Below are 20,577 nucleotides of genomic sequence, written 5' to 3'. Positions count from 1 at the left end.
GATGGGCATAGTGTAAGTCCTTGGCATTCAAAGGCGATCTCGATTTATCTAAGGTCCTGGCCTGCTAAGGGATGTCACCAGGATGTGATTCCTTGTGTTTCTAATAGGATTGTGCTCTCTGGATGAGATGGTTTGGGGCATACTTATATGTTGGCTGTGTATCTTCTGCGCATAATGGTCTGGTGTGCATTGCAGTTTCTAATCCTGTTTATAGAAATTGCTGCAATTACTGAGGGTCCAGGTACTCTCTAGTATTGTTATCTACAGTCACCAGCAATGTTGCCAAATAAGAAGACCGTACCTGATATTCTGTCCTTTGGGCAATGGACACAGGTATGTTTTTTCTGAATTATATTATGTCATGGGAAAAGTCCATAGCAAAGGGGATTTATTGACCGTTGTAGTGGTAAAACCCTTTTTACAAGCCGTCTGGAGAATCAGGTGAGTGTGTTGGTACCTCGGTAGGCAAGTGATGATTGGGCGAGGGGTGTTATGAGAGGGTTGTCTTCTCTGGTGCAATTGATGAGTCCATTGGAATTCTAGTGGCAGATGGAAATCAATCCCAAGTAGTTTCAGGAGGCAGGGCCTGAGAAAGAAGATCATATCATCGCTCTCCTCTGATTCAGGAACGCCAAAAATTCAAATGTTCCCTCTCTGATCATGATGCTCCATGTCTTTTAGCTTCCACTTTAAATGCCATATCTCATTGCCCCAATCCAGTAACATGTTTGCTTTGGTCTCCAAATCATTGAGCCTAAATTGCATCTGTTGCATTTGGGTGTTATTTGTGGCCATGTCTCCCTGGAGCGATTTAAGTTCTGTGGTAGTAGCTGAAGGGCTTGTTCCATGGGTGTTTTTATGTTTTTAAGTTTGCTCACTAAAGTGTCCAAGGTGACTGTTGACATGTCTGCAGGTGAAGTCCTTTGCTCCTTTCCCCCCCTTGAAGGCTTCAGAGAAATACAGTTGTCTCATTGATTTCCTTTTTCACATTTAGTATTGCCTGTGGTGACCACCAAGATACAAGCATGCAGTTAGGCTGCAGACTATGGACACCCTAAGGTATTGCACACAGAGACAATATACTGGGGCAGCTGGAATGACCACGAGTAGATGCTCCGTCATTTGTTTGTCCCCCTGGTCCACGTCCAGCCATTGAGGTGGAATGCAGCCACAATGTATTGTAGAGGCTGGGTGACGCTCTGCCTCCCTTCCAACTCTTAGGAAATGAACACCAAACACCAACTTTTATTTGCACTATGCACACATAGTGTCAAAGTAGCTTGTTTGGTGATGGATTAGGGTGGAGTCCATACCTCTGGCTCCGGTTTCCAACATCTCTCACACCTGCCAGTGGGGTGACCAATCTGGCTGGCCTGATACTGGCCCCTGGTCATTGTGGATCCCCATTGGGAGCAGGTCTGTCAGCCACTGGCGTGACCTATGGAAATGCAGTTGTACCCTTCGGCACCATTATCATGGTAATTGGATGTCACAGTTTCTTCTGACATTTTGACTAGCTCCTCCTGGTTGTCACCCTGCCCATAGGAGGGGATCACTACTTTGAACCAAGACACATTCCTGGCTACCTTGGTGTTGTCCCGGTTGATGGTGATCATGGTTCATTTAATGCCCACAATGTTCCAGAATTCTATTTTAAAAGGTGTACGGAATTTTCCCTCCAGATGGTGGTACCACATGATGACCTGATCGACCAAGGACAGTGCAGGGGCAACTGCGTGCCTGCCCTGGCCAGCACAGATGTTTATGTTCCTCCATTTCTTCCGAGCCGCTTGCACTTAAAGGGCCACTGCCTGCCAGGTATGCCCTTCTGGCATGCAATCTCTGTTAGGCCTCTGAAGCAGCTGATCCATAGGGGCACAGTTTGTGGTGGTATGTGGGGTTTGCTGATATGCCCCCAGGAATCGGTGGAGGCAGCACTCAACATCTTCACCCTGCTCCACCTATATGCGAAGCGCTCTGTTCAACATGCGCATGAAGCGCTCCACATCCCCACTGGGTTTAGGCCACTGTGGAGTCACCTTTTGTGCTTGATTTTGAGTGATGATAAGTACTCCTGGAAGTCCTGCCCTTGCAATGGGGGGAAATTGTCAGTCTTTACTTCTTCTATGAGCACTAGCAGGTTGAAGACTTTTTCTAGAACTGGCTTCACCTTGGAGAATGCAGTGGACTGTATGAGCTCTACTACATGATACTTTGTGTGGCTGTACACAATCACGGCTGGAAGATTTTGAATACCGGGGCAGATCGTGATTCCCCACTGGTGATGGAGCAGGAGTGGAAATCCTGCACCTTTTCATCCACCATTGGGTCTATTACTGGGAACCAGACCTTGTCTCTTAGTTTTGACTTGGTCTTCGTCACCCTTGGTGGCCTTATTGAGCCAGGTAAATGGCCCAGAGACGCTGGGGTATTCCTATACAATAACCCCATGTATCGCACTGTTTTAAATGTAATTTTATAATGGCGGATGGCATTTTATGTACACTTTTTTTCAAGTTAAAAGTTTACCTGATGACTCTAAGCTGCTAACACAAGGCACTTTAATTACTGTTGGTGTGTTGTATATTACGTACCTTTACCAATCTAAAAAGTCTATCTGTAATGTTTGCTGCTAGCACAAGGCCCTTTAAGTTCTGCTTCTGCTAGCACAATACACTTTAACTTTTTCTGCTAATTGTTTATTAGCAAATTGTTAAATGCAGTTGAATAATTCATGTTAGGGCTTAGCTGTGGATCTCATCTTGGATCAAAAAACTCAATTTATCTGCATATTTTTAAGCAGATTTTGTTTTGGTTATGTACTTTGCTGTTTGTAATGATTTTATTTAATCAAAAATTAAACTTTTACTACTACTACTCCTATACAATAACTTTGTACCAACAGTCTGACACTGCTGTTCAGCCCTGACCCTCCAGAGCTGGGTCATCCTCATTTTTTCGATGGGAGTTAGCGATCTGGTGCCATCTTAGAAGTTCCGCCACTGTTTCCTGAGGAGCACCTCCTTGGCTTTGGACAGACTAGTGTCTTTTTTGTGTTACCTGCTTGACTATCTTGACTGACAGTGCTCAGGGGCATGCTTAATGCATGACCATATCTATAAACTTTTCAGTCCCTTTGTCTTCCACACCTTCGCCGTAGCTGGTCTGTTCCTGCGGGTTGTGAGACAGGCAATTAACCGGGTCTTTCACTACAGGGTGGTGCACTCCTTCAAATGAATAGGGCTGCAGGTGCGCTGCCCATCGCTCGATGCTGGGAGGGGTGTGTTGAGACCTCCCTAAGAAGAGTGGGATGAGTTGTTTCTCATATCAGATAACCCTCAATCGCTATCCACATGAGTAAAGATAGAAATGACAGCAATCCCACCTGAATACCACTGCCTCTCACTCTATCTGAGTGTATCCAGGCTCAGTGTCCGACAACGCTCAGCTGGTATATGTGAATGAGACCCATGACCCCTTGCTCTTCCCCTATAGGAGGACTGACCCCAGCCTTATTGGACTAGCGTCCACAACAAGTTCTGTCTTGTGTCAAGTGTTGAAGTAGGCTGTGGTGGCTTTGGCCAACAGTGGATCCTTTACTTGGTGAAACCCCATATAATTGTATTCTTCCACTCCCAGGTGGTGTTTGTCCTTGTCAGGGCTCTCAGGGGTACGGACAGGGTGGCCAGGTTCAGAAGGGACCGGCTGCAGTAGGTTGCCATCCAAAGGAAGCTCCTCACCTCTGTGGCAGTCTGGGGAACCAATTCCTTTCGTATGGCTTCGGCCTTCCTGGGGTCAGCTCGCAGGCCTCTCAAGAGTATGTACCCAAAGAATTCAATTGAATCTTTATAGAACAAAGATTACTTCTTGTGGAGAGTCAAGTCACAGTCCGCTAAATGCTTCGGCTTTGCACTGAGCAGAATATGATATTCTTCGAGGATGAGAAGATCAGTATATAGTCACTAATATTGGTAACTACTACAAGTTCAGCGAGGGTTTCACGGATGGTGTTTTGAAACATCTCCGCTGCCGAGGATATGTTAAAGTGTAATCTCTGGTATCTCCTGAGGCCCATGTGGGTCAAGAACATCGTAATATAGTGACTGGGCAGTTCTGGTGGAAGCCAGCATTTAGGTCAAGCTTTGAAAACCACTGTGCTCCGTTTAGGTCTGCCACAATGTCATCAATAGCAGGGGTTAAATGCCGTTCACCTTAAATAGCCTCATTTGGAAGATGCATGTCCAAACAAAGTCGAATGGCCTCAGGTTGCTTGAGTTTGGCGGCAATTGCCTGAGGTGAGACACAGGATGTGTGCCCGGTGACCTTTTCAATCCTCTTGTTGATCCAGGTTCCGCAACTCCTCCTCCAACAGCGACCACAGTTGGAAGGATACCTTCCTTTGGCAGAACACAGTGGGCCTAATGGTGTCATCAATGTGCAGCCACACCTTGGTGTTGTTAAGTTGTAGCCTTTCAAACAGCTGCAGAAACTCCTGAATGATCGCTAGAATCCGGGAGACAGCTGCGTGGCCTGAACAGGAAGGTGCGGAGGCCTGCACTTGTGGTTGATGCGACCTGGATGGCGGTCCCCTCTAACCCCCTTTTACTTGCCTCTGAAGAGTGGGGAGCTGTCCCTGGGCTGCCGAGGCTTGCATTGCAGCCAGGGGTGCCAGGGGCACTCTTGGGTGCAGCCCGAGCATCGCATAGAGGAGATCCATCTGGGACCCGCCACAGACCGCAGCAGAAGGTGAGAGTGCTGTGGCATCATAGGGGCAGATGTATCATCTTTGCAGTTTGCGAGTCCTTAATAGCTAATTTTTGCGATTCGATATTAAGGACTCGCAAAATACATCGTATTTAGGTTTCACAATAATAATTGTGATTTCTACGTATTCCTTAATTGGGAATTGCAAATTGTGATTCGCAATTAGGGAATACGGCGAGACTTCTCTGCAATGTGCCCAGTAGAGAGAGTGTAAGAATCCATCTGAAAGAACTACAATGGCTACCAGTAACTCAAAGTATTACTTTTAAAATCCTAACACTTGCATTTAAAGCAGTCAATGATCTTGGGCCTTCGTATCTGAAGAAAAGATTCAGCCGCTACACCCCCACTCGATCTTTAAGCTCTGCTGATTGTAATTTAATGAGCGTACCCCGCTTTCGGCGAGCGCACCTTGGAGGCCAGTCAATTGCTGTCCTTGCGGCTTCGGCCTGGAACACTCTGCCTTTGTTCTTAAGATCAATTCAGAATTTTGTACCTTTTAAGAAGGCACTGAAAACGCATCTTTTTAGGTTTGCTTATTAGACTATTTTAAATTTCTTCTGTTTCCTTTGGCAACCTGCTTGTTTTTCTTCTTTTCGCGCCAGGATACTCTGGTAGTAACAGAGCGCGTTATCAAACAGCTAAAAAAATAAAATTAAAATAAAAATACCTTCCAATTCATTACTATGGGCCTACAGGCCAATTGGAATGCATGGGAAGACAATTTGCGACTACCCAATAGGTACTCACAAATTGTAAGTGCAATTTCAAGGGTGCAAGGGTCCCAGGAGGAAACCATGTTGCACCCTTGAAATATGCATGTGTGCAAATGTGGCGCTCCTTCATGCCCTCAGGGCATGTATGTCTCACCAAGTTGATCATGCAATTGTATTCCGATATGCAGCGCACAGCACCCCTGTGCATCCCGCGAGCCCGACAGGAATGGAAGGCCTTGCTTCGCATCTCAATCACACAAGAGCAGTGGATATTTTGCTGCGCGCAGTCGAAAGCTCTTTCCCCAAACTACCGGCCCCATTTCATCCATTAAAAATTTCTACATAGATGGTACAGAACACCCGTATCGCTCAACAAAGCGTGACTGATGGACGAGGCACACTGCCAGCGATGCTGCTTCCCCGCGGCGTCCTTCCTCCAACTAGCCTCGGACTGCCCCAGTAATCAGCATTACTGGGAGACTATTTTTGATGCAGTGGATGAGATGCTTGACCTGTGTATGGAGCGATCCCCCCAGACTGCACTGATATGGTATGTGAAGGACTTTCCAACGGAAGGCAGAAAACTTGCAGCCATGCTCCTGCTGCTTGGAAAATGGCGCATTGCAATGAACTGTGGTAGAAGTTAGGTTCCACATAGAGAGGAGTGGCTCAGGGATGCAGTGTTTTGTCTGGAGCAGCTCTCAGCCTATTGGGACCACAGGCAGAGAATGTGGGGCCTCCTCAATCCCATACCTCGGGCGATAAGGAGTAGCATAGGGATCGCTGACCGAACAAATTCACGGGTGCCCGAACTCCCCCATCCAGATCACTAACTTGAGACCAGTCAACCCTCCCTCCTCTCCGCCCCTGTGCCACCTCCCCCTGCCCTTCCTGTTATGTTGTGACACTTGTTATGCTTTTGCTATGCACCTTGCAATCTTGCACTATATTATCAGTTGTCAAAATAAGGCCTTGAGGGCAGGGAGTGAGATCGATTATGTTTATATCACATATAACATATATCACATATGACTATTTTACATGATTTCTGTCTCAAGCTTACTGTCTCAAGCTCTGAGAATCAGTTGAACACTGTAATTGTGCATGATACATAATACGTTTGCTCACTAAATTGTATTCATGAAAATGTACAATAAACAGAATTTTAAAAAAATGACATGTATCCCAATGTCACTTACAGTACTTGAATCAGCCGTGGCAATTCACTCAGGCACACTAAGGTTCAGCAGTGCTGATTCCTTCGCAGTGTAACACAACCAACTGTACCTTGGCTGGCAGCCACCGCACCTTTACTGGTAGTCTCCAAATGGCTCTGACATGTCATCGCTATGGTCCAGCGATGATCAGGTCCTGCGCTGCTCTCTGATCTCCAACTGCCTATTGCTCATCGCCAATGTTGAAGTAATGGACTCCACACACGTATTGGTCCAAGAAGGTTCATTGAACAAGTACTGGGAAAGAAGGAGCTACGCTCCTCATACGTCCAGGTAAGTCACCAACTGACTCTTCTCAGAACTCCACCCCACACATTCCACATTCTACATAGGCACATGCTATTACAACATTCCACATTCCCTAGCAGCACATGTCACAAGACCCTTCACATTAATGTAATGTCATCTAAACAATGTTGTTCCCAGGGGACCCTGAAGGCTCCAAACTACATCTTATTGCTAAAAGTGATGAAGAATAAGACGTTTCATGCCACTCTAGTGCTTATTTCCCTGGGGCATCTGTGATGGGAAAAGGGGTAAGGTTCTAAAAGTACTTCAAAAGACTGTCAGTGCAAGTTCATTTGATGCCTACCCGCCATGGCTACTTCTAGTATTGTGATACCAAGCAAGTCCTAGTCTAAGGCCTTTGGAACACTGTCTAATGAAAATTTAGGGACTCACTGGAATATCCCCAACGGTCAGTTACACCTGTGAGTAATTCACCTGTGTAAGTTTAATTTTAACTTTTAAGTAACTCTACAACTTTTGGCTATGCACAAAACCTAAGTGTAAAGTTTCTCAAAAGGGTACACATCTCAACTGAAAAAGAGGTTTGAGACACATTTATGAGGGTAAGCTAATACAGCCAAAAAACACACAGTAGAAAGTCCAGCATCACAGACGCGCGAGCGCGTCAACCAAGATGGCCGTGAGCACCACAGCCCATTAAGACTTATTACCGACGATTTTGACACAGAAAGTCGGCGAAAATACCGGCGCTTCTCTCCCTATGCTACTCCTTACCTGTGGAGTCTTTTTCTGAAGAATTTCTTCGACGAAAGTGCATTTGCTGGCTTCATGGTTCCTGCTCCCAGCTTCACTTGCAGGTACTGCCGGCTCTGATTGCCTGGGGGCGGAGTAACTTCTATGACAGAGCCTGGCTTGGGCCTAGCCACGCCTACAGTCTAATTTAGCTGCTGCACCTGTTGTTTTAAAGAGTTTTTTGATGTTTCTTTCCCTATTCACTTCATTTTTATCACTTTTTGTGGTGGATTTTCTTCATTTTGTTATTCCTACGTAGTAGTGAATATTTTTTCACCTCAGAATGGATTCTAAATAGTCAACTATTAATAAAGGGAAGCAGCAGGTCTCTCCTCCTCCAACTAAATCTAAGGTGGTGGAGTCCTCAGAACCTTCATCTTGCGCTAATTTTGGAGGAAATTAAGGCATTACGTCTGAATACTGACACTATTGCCTCAGAAGTCAAAAATGTTCGGAAAGATATGGCTTCCATTTCCATGAAGGTTTCTGACAATGTCATTAAAATTCAAGATAACAAAAACAAGTTGGACGCTTTTACTCCTTTAATGGCCAAAATTGTTCCAATGCATACTCAATTGTTGGACAAGGAAAATCGCAATAGGCAATATAATCTTTGCATTTTTAATTTGCCTGAAGATGTTGAAGGGACCAATTGGTGACTCTCTCTAGAATCTCTTCTGCCTGGTCTTTTGAATATTAAATTCGCCAAAAAATTCGAGATTGACAAAGCCCATAAAGTCCCATCACACCGGAATCCTCGATATACTAAGCCAAGGCAAATGATATTTAAGGTGCTGCGCCATCATCATTTGGTTCTCATTCGAAAAGCTGCTAGAGAAATTCCATCGTTGTTGGTGAATGGAACCAAAATCTTTATTCACCAGGATTTTGCTAAAGAAACTGTGGCTATTCGTAAAGAGTTTTCTTCCCTTCGTCCACAACTGAGGAGACTTTTTGATCCCTCTACAATGCGTGTGTGGAAAGACAAAGTCTCCAAATCTTTTCAACGCCCAGAAGATCTCCGGCTATTCCTTGATCAACAAGCTCCTCCATCCATGGATACTCAGGATCCTAATTCTTGAATTGGTATCGTCTGACTTCATGTGTCACATCTCTGCATAATTTTCTTCATGGGCTCCAACGGTTTCTGGCCATGCTTGAGGAACGGGTGTGCGTTTCTATGTCTTTATTCATGTTTCTTGTTTGTTCCTTTCTCTCTCTTTTTTTCCCTTCCTATTCTCCACATAGAGTTACTCTGTTAACCTGTCTTTTTCTTCCTCCTTCTTGTTATGACTTCCTTCTTTCCTTCCTCTTCAATCTTAATGGCTAATATTCATAATATTAAAGTTGTTTCTCTAAATGTAAAAGGTTTAAGACATCCAGTAAAACGTACAAAAATTCTGGATTATTTAGGTAGTTACAAGGTTGATATTTGTTTTGTTCAAGAAACGCATGTTGAAGATAAAGTTTTACAATATATGAACAAAAAATGGGTAGATTATATTGTCTCCTCACCTGCTAAAGGTAAAAAGAATGGGGTCGCTATTTTCTTTGCTAAGAGATTGCATTGTCAAATTCTTAACAAGATTTCAGATTCTGAAGGCAGATATATTATAGTTAAAGTCAAAATACATGACTCTATTTTCTTTTTGTTTAATGTTTATGGCCCTACAGCAGATGACCCTGCTTTTTGGGCTACTGTTACAAATGAAGTTTAAAGTTGGGAAAAGTTCCCTTGATTTTTGGGGGGGATCTTAATGTTTTTGCAGACCCCTTGCTAGATAGATTATCTACCTCTAGGTTTCGACCATCCAAGACTTTTCATGCCTTTAAGACTTTTCTTCATACCACCAGGTTAGCTGACATTTGGAGGTTACACTATCCCACTGGCAAGGAATTTTCTTTTTTCTCCAATCCTCATAATTCTCATTCCAGAATTGATTATCTTTTACTTTCCCCCTCTCTCATTCAATTTGCAAATACTCCTACCATTGGTACTATTGACGTATCAGACCATGCCCTGATTTCTTTTGTTTTAAATGTTTCGTCTTCTTTTGCTAAGCAATCTAGATGGCGTATGAATACTGACATTGTCATTAATGACACTCACAAACCCAAGTTGTTGCAAGCGATTCAAGATTATTTTACATTTAATCCGGAAGGTTCTACCTCTGTTATTAATCGGTGGGATGCTTTTAAAGCTTATATCAGAGGTTCTACAATTTCTATTATGGCACATGAGAATATGAAATGTAATTTTAATGTCAAATCTTTAGAGAAACAAATAGCTCATTTTGAACGTTTATTTATTACTTCTAGTGATCCCTAATATAAACTTAAATTACAAAAACTTAGATATGAATGTAATGCTATTCTTAGTACTAGGGCTGGGGTCCAGCTTTCTGAGTCCAATGCTAGATTCCGTTTTAATTCCAATATGTCTGGTAAGCTCCTTGCTAATTATTTACGTATTAAAAAGGATAAAACACAGATTACCTCGATTCAAGGTCCTCAAGGTAAAATCGCACTTTCCCACAATGATATTGTTCAAGAAATTTTACATTTTTACTCCACTCTGTATAATAAACCAGGTTTTTGAGTAGAATCTCTAATTGATGCTTTTTTAAATTATTCTAATTTGCCTCATATTTCTTCCTCGGATAAACTTGGATTGGATTCCCCTATTACTACTGATGAAATACTGGCTGCTATTAAATCACTTCCAAAAAATAAATCTCCTGGTCCTGATGGCATCCCTGCCGAATTTTATAAAGAATTTCAAATTCATCTATTACCTTATTTGTACCAGATTTTTTCTCACTTTTGTTCCTCAGGTACCATTTCCGGCTCTTTTTCAGAAGCCTTAAGTGTTGTACTTCCCAAACCTGATAAAGACCCTACCCTTGTCTCTAATTACCGTCCCATTTCTTTGATTAATCAAGACTGTAAATTATATGCTAAAATCCTTGCCTCTAGATTAGCTCCTGTCCTTCATTCTATTATCCACCCTGACCAATCTGGTTTTATGTAAAATAGATATTCTGCTAACAATACTAGAACATTATTACAAGTTATTAGGATCTGCTGGGTCCGTGTAGGTTTTTTGATGATAGGGACTACTTGCCCTGTTTGAAGGCAATCTAGGAGGATCCTATGGGAAAGAGAGGCATTTATTATTTTTGTCCATATTAGAATGACGATATGGCTGATCTCTTTAATACATTTTGAGGGTAGTGGGTCGTTATAGTGGTTATTAGGTTTCATATCCAGGAGTATTTTGGCGATGGTATTTTGGTCATATAGTTTGAAGGTATTCCTATAACAACACCCTACACTACACGAACACTACCCTACACTACACAAACACTACCCTAATCCCTTAAAAATTAACACCCACCCCAGGCCCATTCCCCCTTACCTCTCTCTCCTCTTGGTTTCTTGCTCCTTCTGCTTCCTGCATCACATCGTCTTTCTGTGAGGCGCGGTGCACGTCGATTTCTCACGACGACGTGGATCGCCAAATTCAAATTGTTTTTTACAACGTATGTGCATTTACCATACATACATTTACAACAATTTATGTTGTAAAGGCATGCGTGGTAAATGCACATGCGGTGTAAAATATGCAGAGTAATGGTATGCGGGGTAGGTGCACTATGCGGAGAAAAGGTATGCGGGGTCAACATCCACGTTGTAAAAAATTTGTTGTAAACGATATTTACCTTAAATTAGATATACCCACTTGGAAGTCACCAGGGAAAGTTTGCTTCCTCACAAACTTCTACAAAACAGTGAAGTCACTCTTGGTCCTAAGCTGTATGAAACATTTAAGGAGGCAGAAGCAAAAGGTACTCTTGCGGCCAACTTGATCAAGCCCTTCATATCCCTACTACTCAAAAAAGGGAAAGAGTGACTGGAGGTACTACACCATTTCTTTAATTGTTATTGGTGTAAAGATATTAGTTAAGATCCTTGCAGATAGATTGTGGAAAGTGATACATTCTTTAGTACACTTCATACATGGGGACTTGCACAGAGCTACAAATACATTAGCACACTAACTATCATATACCAAGGACCTGAGCGAGTATATTCGGGTCTGGTCATTGGATGCAGACAAGGCATTCATCGGCTAAATTGAATGCCTCCCCTTTTCAACACACTGGAGAACAGGTCCAGGGAGCGCCCTTGAAGCAAAGGTTAAGTGGCATTAATGTGCTCTCATTGCCCAGGTTAATTGTGGATGATTCCAGTAGATCCCTCTCACAATAGCCAAAGGAATAAGACAAGAGTTTCCCTTGTTTCTTTCATGTGTCCTACAAACGCTAGAGCTGTTAACCACTGCAGTCCAGCAATCAACAGACGTTAAGATGATGGAGGCCCCATTAGCACAAGTTAAAAAGCTGTTCTATTCACATTACACACTGCTTACTGTCTCTTGTCCTGATACATCCATAAATGCATTGTTCGATTTGACTCATCATATTAAAGGTAAAAGATCAACTTGCGAAAATGTGAGTCAATTGCCATGAACCTACACAACCACTCAGGCTGGTGTGTGTCTACATGCTATGTCTTATGATCTTTTTCTGGGCCGCTATTTAATACATGGCATGTTATTCAATTGCGCCTAGAAGCTAATGTGCACTTGTGCTTAAAATTAAAAAATGTTGACTCTTTTTGTCCCCCAGGCCCGTTTGATGTTTCCCATAATACAGATACAATTTTTTTCTCTTTGGTCTTGCTACAGTCTTTTACACCAATGTCGTATGTGTCAGTCTATACTCTTAACGACATAAAGGTGAAAAATATACATTACGAGAAGGTTTCCTTTTGTAATATACTTGGCCCATCACAAGTCTTTTTTGTCTTTTCTGTTTTTGACTAGAATATATTTTTATGCCCCATGAGAGTCTACAATTCTTTCGTCACTCATGGGCTGTGCTGATATAAGGTGGTTTTTGTTATAATTTAAGTTAACTTTTGAGCAGCTTTCTGCGTGAGTCCTCTTCGTGCCTGTTTTTTAAAGTGTTTTATCTACCAACATGCACTTGCCTGTTTCTCCCAATGTGAACAGTCGAGCTAACAGTGAGTTCCATTCTCCCTCTCACAATTCGATGGTGGGATTACACCACTTTCTGCTGATCTGCCGTCTGAAATGTTTCTTAATTTCCCACGGAGCCTAAAAAGTTTAGGGCTTGGTGATTCAGACATTTATTAACACTTTTTAACTTTCGCCAATTCTCACAGATACATTGGGGCATATTATCAAGGGGGTTTATCTCTGCTTTTTTGGATGTAAAAGCCAAGAAAGCGGAGATAAAATTATCTCCCTATTACCTAGCTGTCGCTAACACCAGTTAGCCATAGCTAGTAGAAGATAGCGACCATCTTGAGCCCCACTTTGCATGCCAGTGATACTTATCACTAAGGAAATGCAAAGTGGGCGTGCCAAGATGTTAGCGACTGAAAACAGTTGCTAACATCGCTATCTCCTATTACCAACTTTTGGAGATATTCGCGCTAAGCGCGAATATCTCCAAAAGCTAACACCTGCCCTGAGCAGTTCTTAGCCATGTTATCCAATGGGAGTTGGATAACATGGCTAAGAGCATTAGCTTGGTAATGCATGAATGTCGCTGACTTTTCAGCGATATTCATGCATTGCGGCCGATTTTTATCGCATTTGCGATAAACCTTGGTAATACCAAGGATTACCTGCGATAAAAATCATCGCAGCTCAGCGGTAAAGTTTTTTCTCTAACCAAGCAATAGCGATAATTATCGCTATTGCTTGGTAATATGCCCCTACATCCTTAAGGGCTTATTAACAAATGTAATTTGGATTACGCAAAATAGTACTCTGTAATACTGTTTTAAAAACTCTTACATGCCTTTTGGAATTGGAACTAAAATTGAAAGAACTGTGGGGCATATTATCAAGGGATTTATCTCCGCTTTTTTGGCTTTAAAAGCCAAGAAAGCGGAGATAAAATTATCTCCCTATCAGCAACAGGGTGCTAACACGCAAATTCGCATGTTAGCACCCTTTTTCTCTACGCTTCCCTTTGCATCTCTAATGAGATGCAAAGGGGGCGTTCCAGAGAAAAATAATAGGAGAAATGTTGTTACGTGACATTTCTCCTATTATCAAGGATTTCGCTAAACCTGTTAGTGATAAAGAAAGGAGCGCTAACCCCGGTTAGCACTGCTTTTTTTACACCTGGTATTTTCCTGACGTAGCCATGATATCCTATGGAAGGTGGATATCATGGCTAAGTTTGTGAGCCCCTATCATCAAGCTAACGCCAAACTTTGAGAGATTATCGTTGGTTTTCCAGCGATAATCTCTCAATTGGCAGTTAGCGTGAGGATTTTTATCACTTCTGAGATAAACCTTGCCAATAGCAAGTTATCTCTGCGATAATTTTTTGCCGATGCTTAGCATTGTTAGCGATAAATATCGCTTAACGTTGGTAATATGCCCCATTGTGCTTTCTCGAATCGCTTTATTTCACTGAAAGAGATTCATGAGTTTCACTGTGACTCAATTTTCTTCTTTAACGTGCATGGACTGTGACTTGGTGAAGATGACTGAGGAACATTTGAAATCCCTACTCGTCTAATGACTTTGCACTTTGCACTTTGGTCCCAACTTAATTTATTTATTTTTGCGGGCTGGAATTCAGGTTAAAAATGTCAGTGGCACATATCTTGAATTAAGTTTTAGGCATGCTTCCATTGTTAATTCCTAATTTTATAATGAGACAAATGCACCCCAAAATTAAAAGATTCAGCTTCGGAGGGAAATACCATTAGCTTAAACAACAAAAGCTGTATTCACACATTAGGCAGTCTTTGGCTACTGCACATTGAATCATACCGTAGCATACCACTTATCAAACCTGACATATCCTACAAAGTACCAATAAGTTACCGCTATGTGTGGACATAGAACAACAAATGGTGAGACCATTGGTCTGTCCCTAATGTTCTTGTTTTTGACTAAATAACCCAGTAACAGGGGCATAGATAGATATGTTAAGATCTGAAAATAAGAAGTTAGTTAGTGGCACTTTATTGCTCCATAACTTCCCTTAATGGCATAGTACTTGGATTACCATTGGTAGAAAACCAGTGTACTGGAACAAACTAACATCCAAATGATTGTACACATTGACCAACTCTTTGAGAAATAACCACTTAAGTCTTTCCCTTTCTTACACACAGGGTTCAGGCTGGGTGATGCATATTCAGGTTCAGACAATTAACACAGTGTTTACGAAGAAGACAGTCATCTGCCATCTGAGCTGGCTAAGCCAACAGTACTTGATAACATTACTCTTTGGGCATGTTCCATGGTACAGTCGAGGGCTACATAAGGTCCCTATCATCCACCTTTTCTTTACAACAATGGAAGGGTCCTGAGATCTATTTTGTCAAGAAAAGCTAAAACCAACAACGTAACTATTCTCCGGAGGCTTGGCCAGAATTTATATGATAGCTATATTTTCTACAATTGCATGACAAAGTGAATATGGAAGCAAGACTCAAGTTGCTCTGCTTCAAGGTACTACATGGCTAGTACTGCTTTCCCCTCAGGATACACAAGGCAAGCCTCTTAATCATAACACATTTGAACTGCTGGAGATGCGTCCCGCCAATGATGTGGTCTTGTCCCACACTTACTAATCAGTCACAAACCATATGGGATAAAATTACCAAAGTTAATTACTTAAATATAATGAACAAATAAAAGGAAATAAACTGTCTGTCTAACATAATACATGGAGCAATGGAATCCTAATATATGTTTGGTGCCTCCAAAAATATAATTTGTGCATAATTAAAGGAACATGACCATGGTTAAGTGGTGTTTTATGAAGGCACCAGGTGCTTGACATGACATCCCTTTGTACCCTCGGTTATGTGTTACTATAAGCCCCTCAATGCACTTGGCCATATTGCATGACACTACCAGCCTTACCACCCTTAGGTGCAGATGATCACAACATTCCTAAGTACTGCAGAAATGTAAATTTCTCATCACTGGAGGCAACTAGTAAAAACCCCAAGTTTGCAGAGTGGCTAGTCAAAGTATTCACACATTTTCACAAATGTTCACAATGGTCCTAAATAAGTCTCACATAGAAAAAATTAATCTTAAGTAAAAAATTTACGACAAAAGGAAACTTTTGAACAGGCCGTACCCACATCATTATCCAAACTAATTTTATTCATAGTCTTAAAACATGTGAACATGTCATAGTTGTCTATAACATTATGCTATGAATCCAGTTTGAAGCAATACCTTAATGTATACCCTACTGTGCCTATTGATCCTCTGAGTTTGACATCCAAAGTTTGGTATCTTGCAAACAGAGCGGGCTGATGTATATGTGTATACAGTATTTGTCAGTTTAGATACACACCTTTTTTTAAATAGTAAATAATCTACTATTTCTTATTTACTGCATATGCTCATTGTTGTTGCTCTGATCCAGTGTTTAACTTTCAATTTCTCTACCTACTCATTTGTCCCTCTAACTGTATTGGGCCCCCTATAGCTTGATAGCTCATAGCATTACCCTTACCACAGAGGCGAATGGCCCTCTGGTGGATCTTTCTCCCTTTCTCCGCCGATAGGTGGGGTGAGGATTAGGATATCCAACATTTAGCCACCCAATAGGACTATTATTGGTGAATAACTCAAAAGTTTGAAATGAGATTCAAAAACACTACTCTCAGGACCATACTGTAAAAATAAAGTATCACAATTGGGGACTCAATCTCCTAAAGAAATTAAGTCTAACTAGACTGATACACACCAGAAGCTCTGCTATTGTACCACAGAATAAAAGAAGCAGAACTTAATATTCTAGAAAGATTTGCTGATTCTCCCTACAAAACATTTAGATCAAAATAATAATTTAGCATAGTTTCAAATAAAGAACATCAGGACACAAAAATAAATTAAGGCAATTTAGATAGTTTAGTTATTGTATTAATGTTCCAAAATCGATACAGATAAGCAATTTCTTAAGCATCTCAGTCAAAAATATTAAAGAATGTTGTACAAAAGTACACATTTAGTCAGAGGGTCAAATCCAAAGAGGATGGTTTAATACAAACATCAGATACGAGGTTACAGATTCCTACCACCATTAAAGGTAGAAGGATTGTTTTATCCTCTTTAACAGCATTTAAAGATATAATGTAAAGGAGTAAATGGAATTAATTTAATGAATGGAAAGTCCTCTAGGTGTTAGTCCATAAGTATGGGCAAAAAGGGAAATGAAGCAAAAACCAATTCGTTTGGAAAAGAAGGATTCTAGATCAAATGCCTAAAAGCAGCAGCATCAGAAAAAAAGGCAGTCCAAAATACAAATTTAAAGGATGATTATAAAATCATAGGAAAAGACTTTCATTCGTTCTCAAAGGAAAGAAAAATAAAAGCGATGTGATGCATCAAGGAAAAAAAATGTATGGCGTTGAGTGAATGTGTATCCCATAGGAAAAAAATAGCATTGTGTTGCCCCTCCTTTGGGTTTTTTCTGTTATGGTCCTTATAACACCTTAACGGTGTGGTGTCTCTCCACTAGTCAGTCTATCGTATGATTAGTTTACGTATGTAGTCACCAAATACATTTTAGTTACTCCTGCATACTTTCCCAAGCATTTCATGTAAATTACTTGCCTTTCCGGTGCTCACAGGTTTGTCAACGGTAAGAAATATACAATGTAATATGGGAAAATTGCTGCTCATCAAATATCAAGTTATAAGCTTTAATTGTATACATCAGCTTTACATGAATAAAAATTCATTAGAATCAAATATGATGCATCAAATCACCGTTTCTTAATAAGAGAATAATAATAAATGTTTCACAATTGTATTATTACATAAAATTGATTAATGTTAGCTTTGGATCACTCCCACAATTTTTCAACAGCCATACATGTAGATAATTCTTAAAAAACATTTTACTAAAATCGTTTCCAAATTTTAATAATCATTATGGTCAGTACTATCACTTCTGTAAGTTTTAATTGCCTAACTAATTTTATCATATAATTGTACTGTAATCTATTTAAAATGCATTTGCAATGAAAGACAATAGAGCTGTTAGGCCTCATCACTAGATTTATTAGTTTTCATCAGTACGTGAATATTAAAACTAGATGTCATTGTTAATCTTGATATGTAAATCAATTAATAAGCATTATAACTATTTAGCAATGCGTTTTCAAGCATGCTTTTACTGTGCTGTTACTTTTCTTGTCTCTATTGCTGCATCGTTCAGTTCAGTTTGTGCAATGTGCACATCCAGGTTTTTGTCTCTAAATCAGTAAAAGTGTCATGCAAAGTGTTTTTGAAATAATATTAAGCCTCCCTCTGATGGCGAATCAAGCCATCACAATATATACTCAGAAGATCTCATTGCAGATTACTGGTTTGTTATCTTTCACCTCTTTAGTCTACTCTCTTCTCAGATTTATCCTAAAGAAATAGACAAGAGATATGTACCAGTTAACTTTCACAAAAATCTACAATTGTGGCATCAACATATTAATACACTTGTCCTTTGACTGCATTACAATTCAATTCCTTATGCACACACTTCTGATAAACTACCTTATAGGAATAGCCGTAGTCTACCTTATATTTTCAGAAGGACTGTGCTGCTCCATCCATGTAGAAGTAGGTATGGTGGGTAGATTGGAAGATCCTCACTTTTTTGATACTGTACTTACTGAGTGGACTAAACCTCTAACTTATTTCAAATGAAATAGACCCAGCCTACTTATTGATGTTATTTGCCTTTTTCAGACAAAAACAATAAAGTATTATTACAAAAAAATAAGTATATTGCCATCTTACCCTTTCTTTGTGATGCAGTCCATGATGTTACTGACGGTGTCACTTATTTCATACAAGATATAATGTGTGATATCTTCCACCACCCACCAAGTCACATCTTCTCCACAGGTCTCCTGCTCACACACATCCCACATATACATAGAACCAGATCAGGAAGACGGGCATTCTCTTACATCAGTCAAACAATGTGTAACAGCCTCCCACTGCACATCAGAGCCCAGGGGCGTAGCTTAGAGCCTAATTATGAGTTCAGTGGTCCATAGGACCACTGAAGCCGGGGTGGCGGTCAGACCACTGCCACACTGTGGTACTGCGTGCAGTATTATGATTGCAGCGGTCGGACTGCCACGAGACCGCCGGCACCACCGGGATCAAGGATCCCGCTGGGCAGGCGTTCTTTCACCTGCAGGACTAAGCTGCTGGTGTCGGAAGGCAGCACCGCCAAGCATGTTCTGAGTTTCCATTTCACTGCCCTTTTCATTTCAGTAAACCTGCTGTGAAAAAGTTGGCGGAATGTCAACAAAGGGGGCCTTCACAGGGCCCCCTGCCAGATTTGGTCCTGGGCGTGCATGTGTGGGGGCACATGTAGTGCCTGCTGGATTTGCAACCTTCTTCCTACACGGAGTGGCATTCATGCCACACCATGCAGAAAGGTGCAGTCAGCGATCTGACTGCGGCGGTATGCATGATAGGCTCTCTATGACCTCCTCAGTAAGAACGCAACAGACCGCCTGCCAGACCAGGATATAACTCCTAATCTGGCGGGTGGTCACACCACGGCTTTGGCGGTCCTACAGTGGATGGTGCATTGCACTGTTCGCTCTAGGACCGCCAAAGTTGTAATCAGGCCCCAATTCAGTTAGATTCACGGGATGTGGAACAGTGCACCATCACTGCTATCTAAATGGCAACATGGATTCAAATAATATTTAATGTCAAAGGCTTCTCTGCACAACAAAAGAGCCATCCAGTCCTTTGTTTATTCTTGCCTGTTTAGGGAGGGGGATGGGATTATACATGCTCTGCAAAGTTTTACAAATCCATGTGTCTGTTCTATGAGGGCTGCTAATCTAAGTAGAAACCTGACCACAGACACTGCTAGCCCTACTGGATGCCCCTCAACCAAACTACACACACCAGAATCTATTTATTAGGAAGGGGTAGTCACATCCCAAACACCCTCTTCTGGAGCTACGACCCTGTCAGTGCTTCGTCCTTAGAAGCTGAAGACCTGTTTTTCAATTAACCAAAATACCATAGGCAGGGCGAGGCACACACACCTGCTCAGGGCCGGAATTCCTTCAAGGGTGTGCCTTACAAACACACATAACATATCATAAACAACAGAGACCCTGAATGGTGTTTGCACGTGAGCAACCTAAATTCTTGTTTTAATAAATATGATATAGATCAACTACAGAGAAAATAATTATAAACATACTACACAAAAGGAAAAATAAATTGATGTACCTTGTTTCCGACTGCTATTTTGTTTCAGAGGACGCTAAAAACAATTCAAGTCAAGTTTACAAAAGTTTACATGAAAAAAAATGAAAGCTCACTGTTTGAAGAGTGAACAGTTTTTAGGTCAAGCCTAGACTGCGCATGCGCCATCGCAAGGCCTGAAGTATTCAGTAAATTGAGGTAGCAGTGTTGGTCTTCTTTCCTGTAGTGTAATTAGTTTAGGCAGCCAACATCACTTCTGTTTTTTTCTCAGTGCAGCTCTGACCAAGTACAGTTTTGTTGCGCTTAGAGAGCGGAATTGTTAATTGGGGAACTCTTTTTAGCTTCATTCTTATGTCAGTGCTCGATGCATGTCTGTGTCGTCCAGGCCGCAACACCCATTGGGTTCACGGGGCTTCAGCCCCCCCTGTTGTATGTGTCTGCCCGGGCTGACACAGCTTTGCGGGCTGGCGACCATCTAATGCAGCCGCATCGA

Source organism: Lissotriton vulgaris, chromosome 2_1 (genome assembly GCF_964263255.1).
Source record: "Lissotriton vulgaris chromosome 2_1, aLisVul1.2, whole genome shotgun sequence".
Taxonomy (NCBI): domain Eukaryota; kingdom Metazoa; phylum Chordata; class Amphibia; order Caudata; family Salamandridae; genus Lissotriton; species Lissotriton vulgaris.
Note: the sequence above shows the minus strand (reverse complement) of the source record.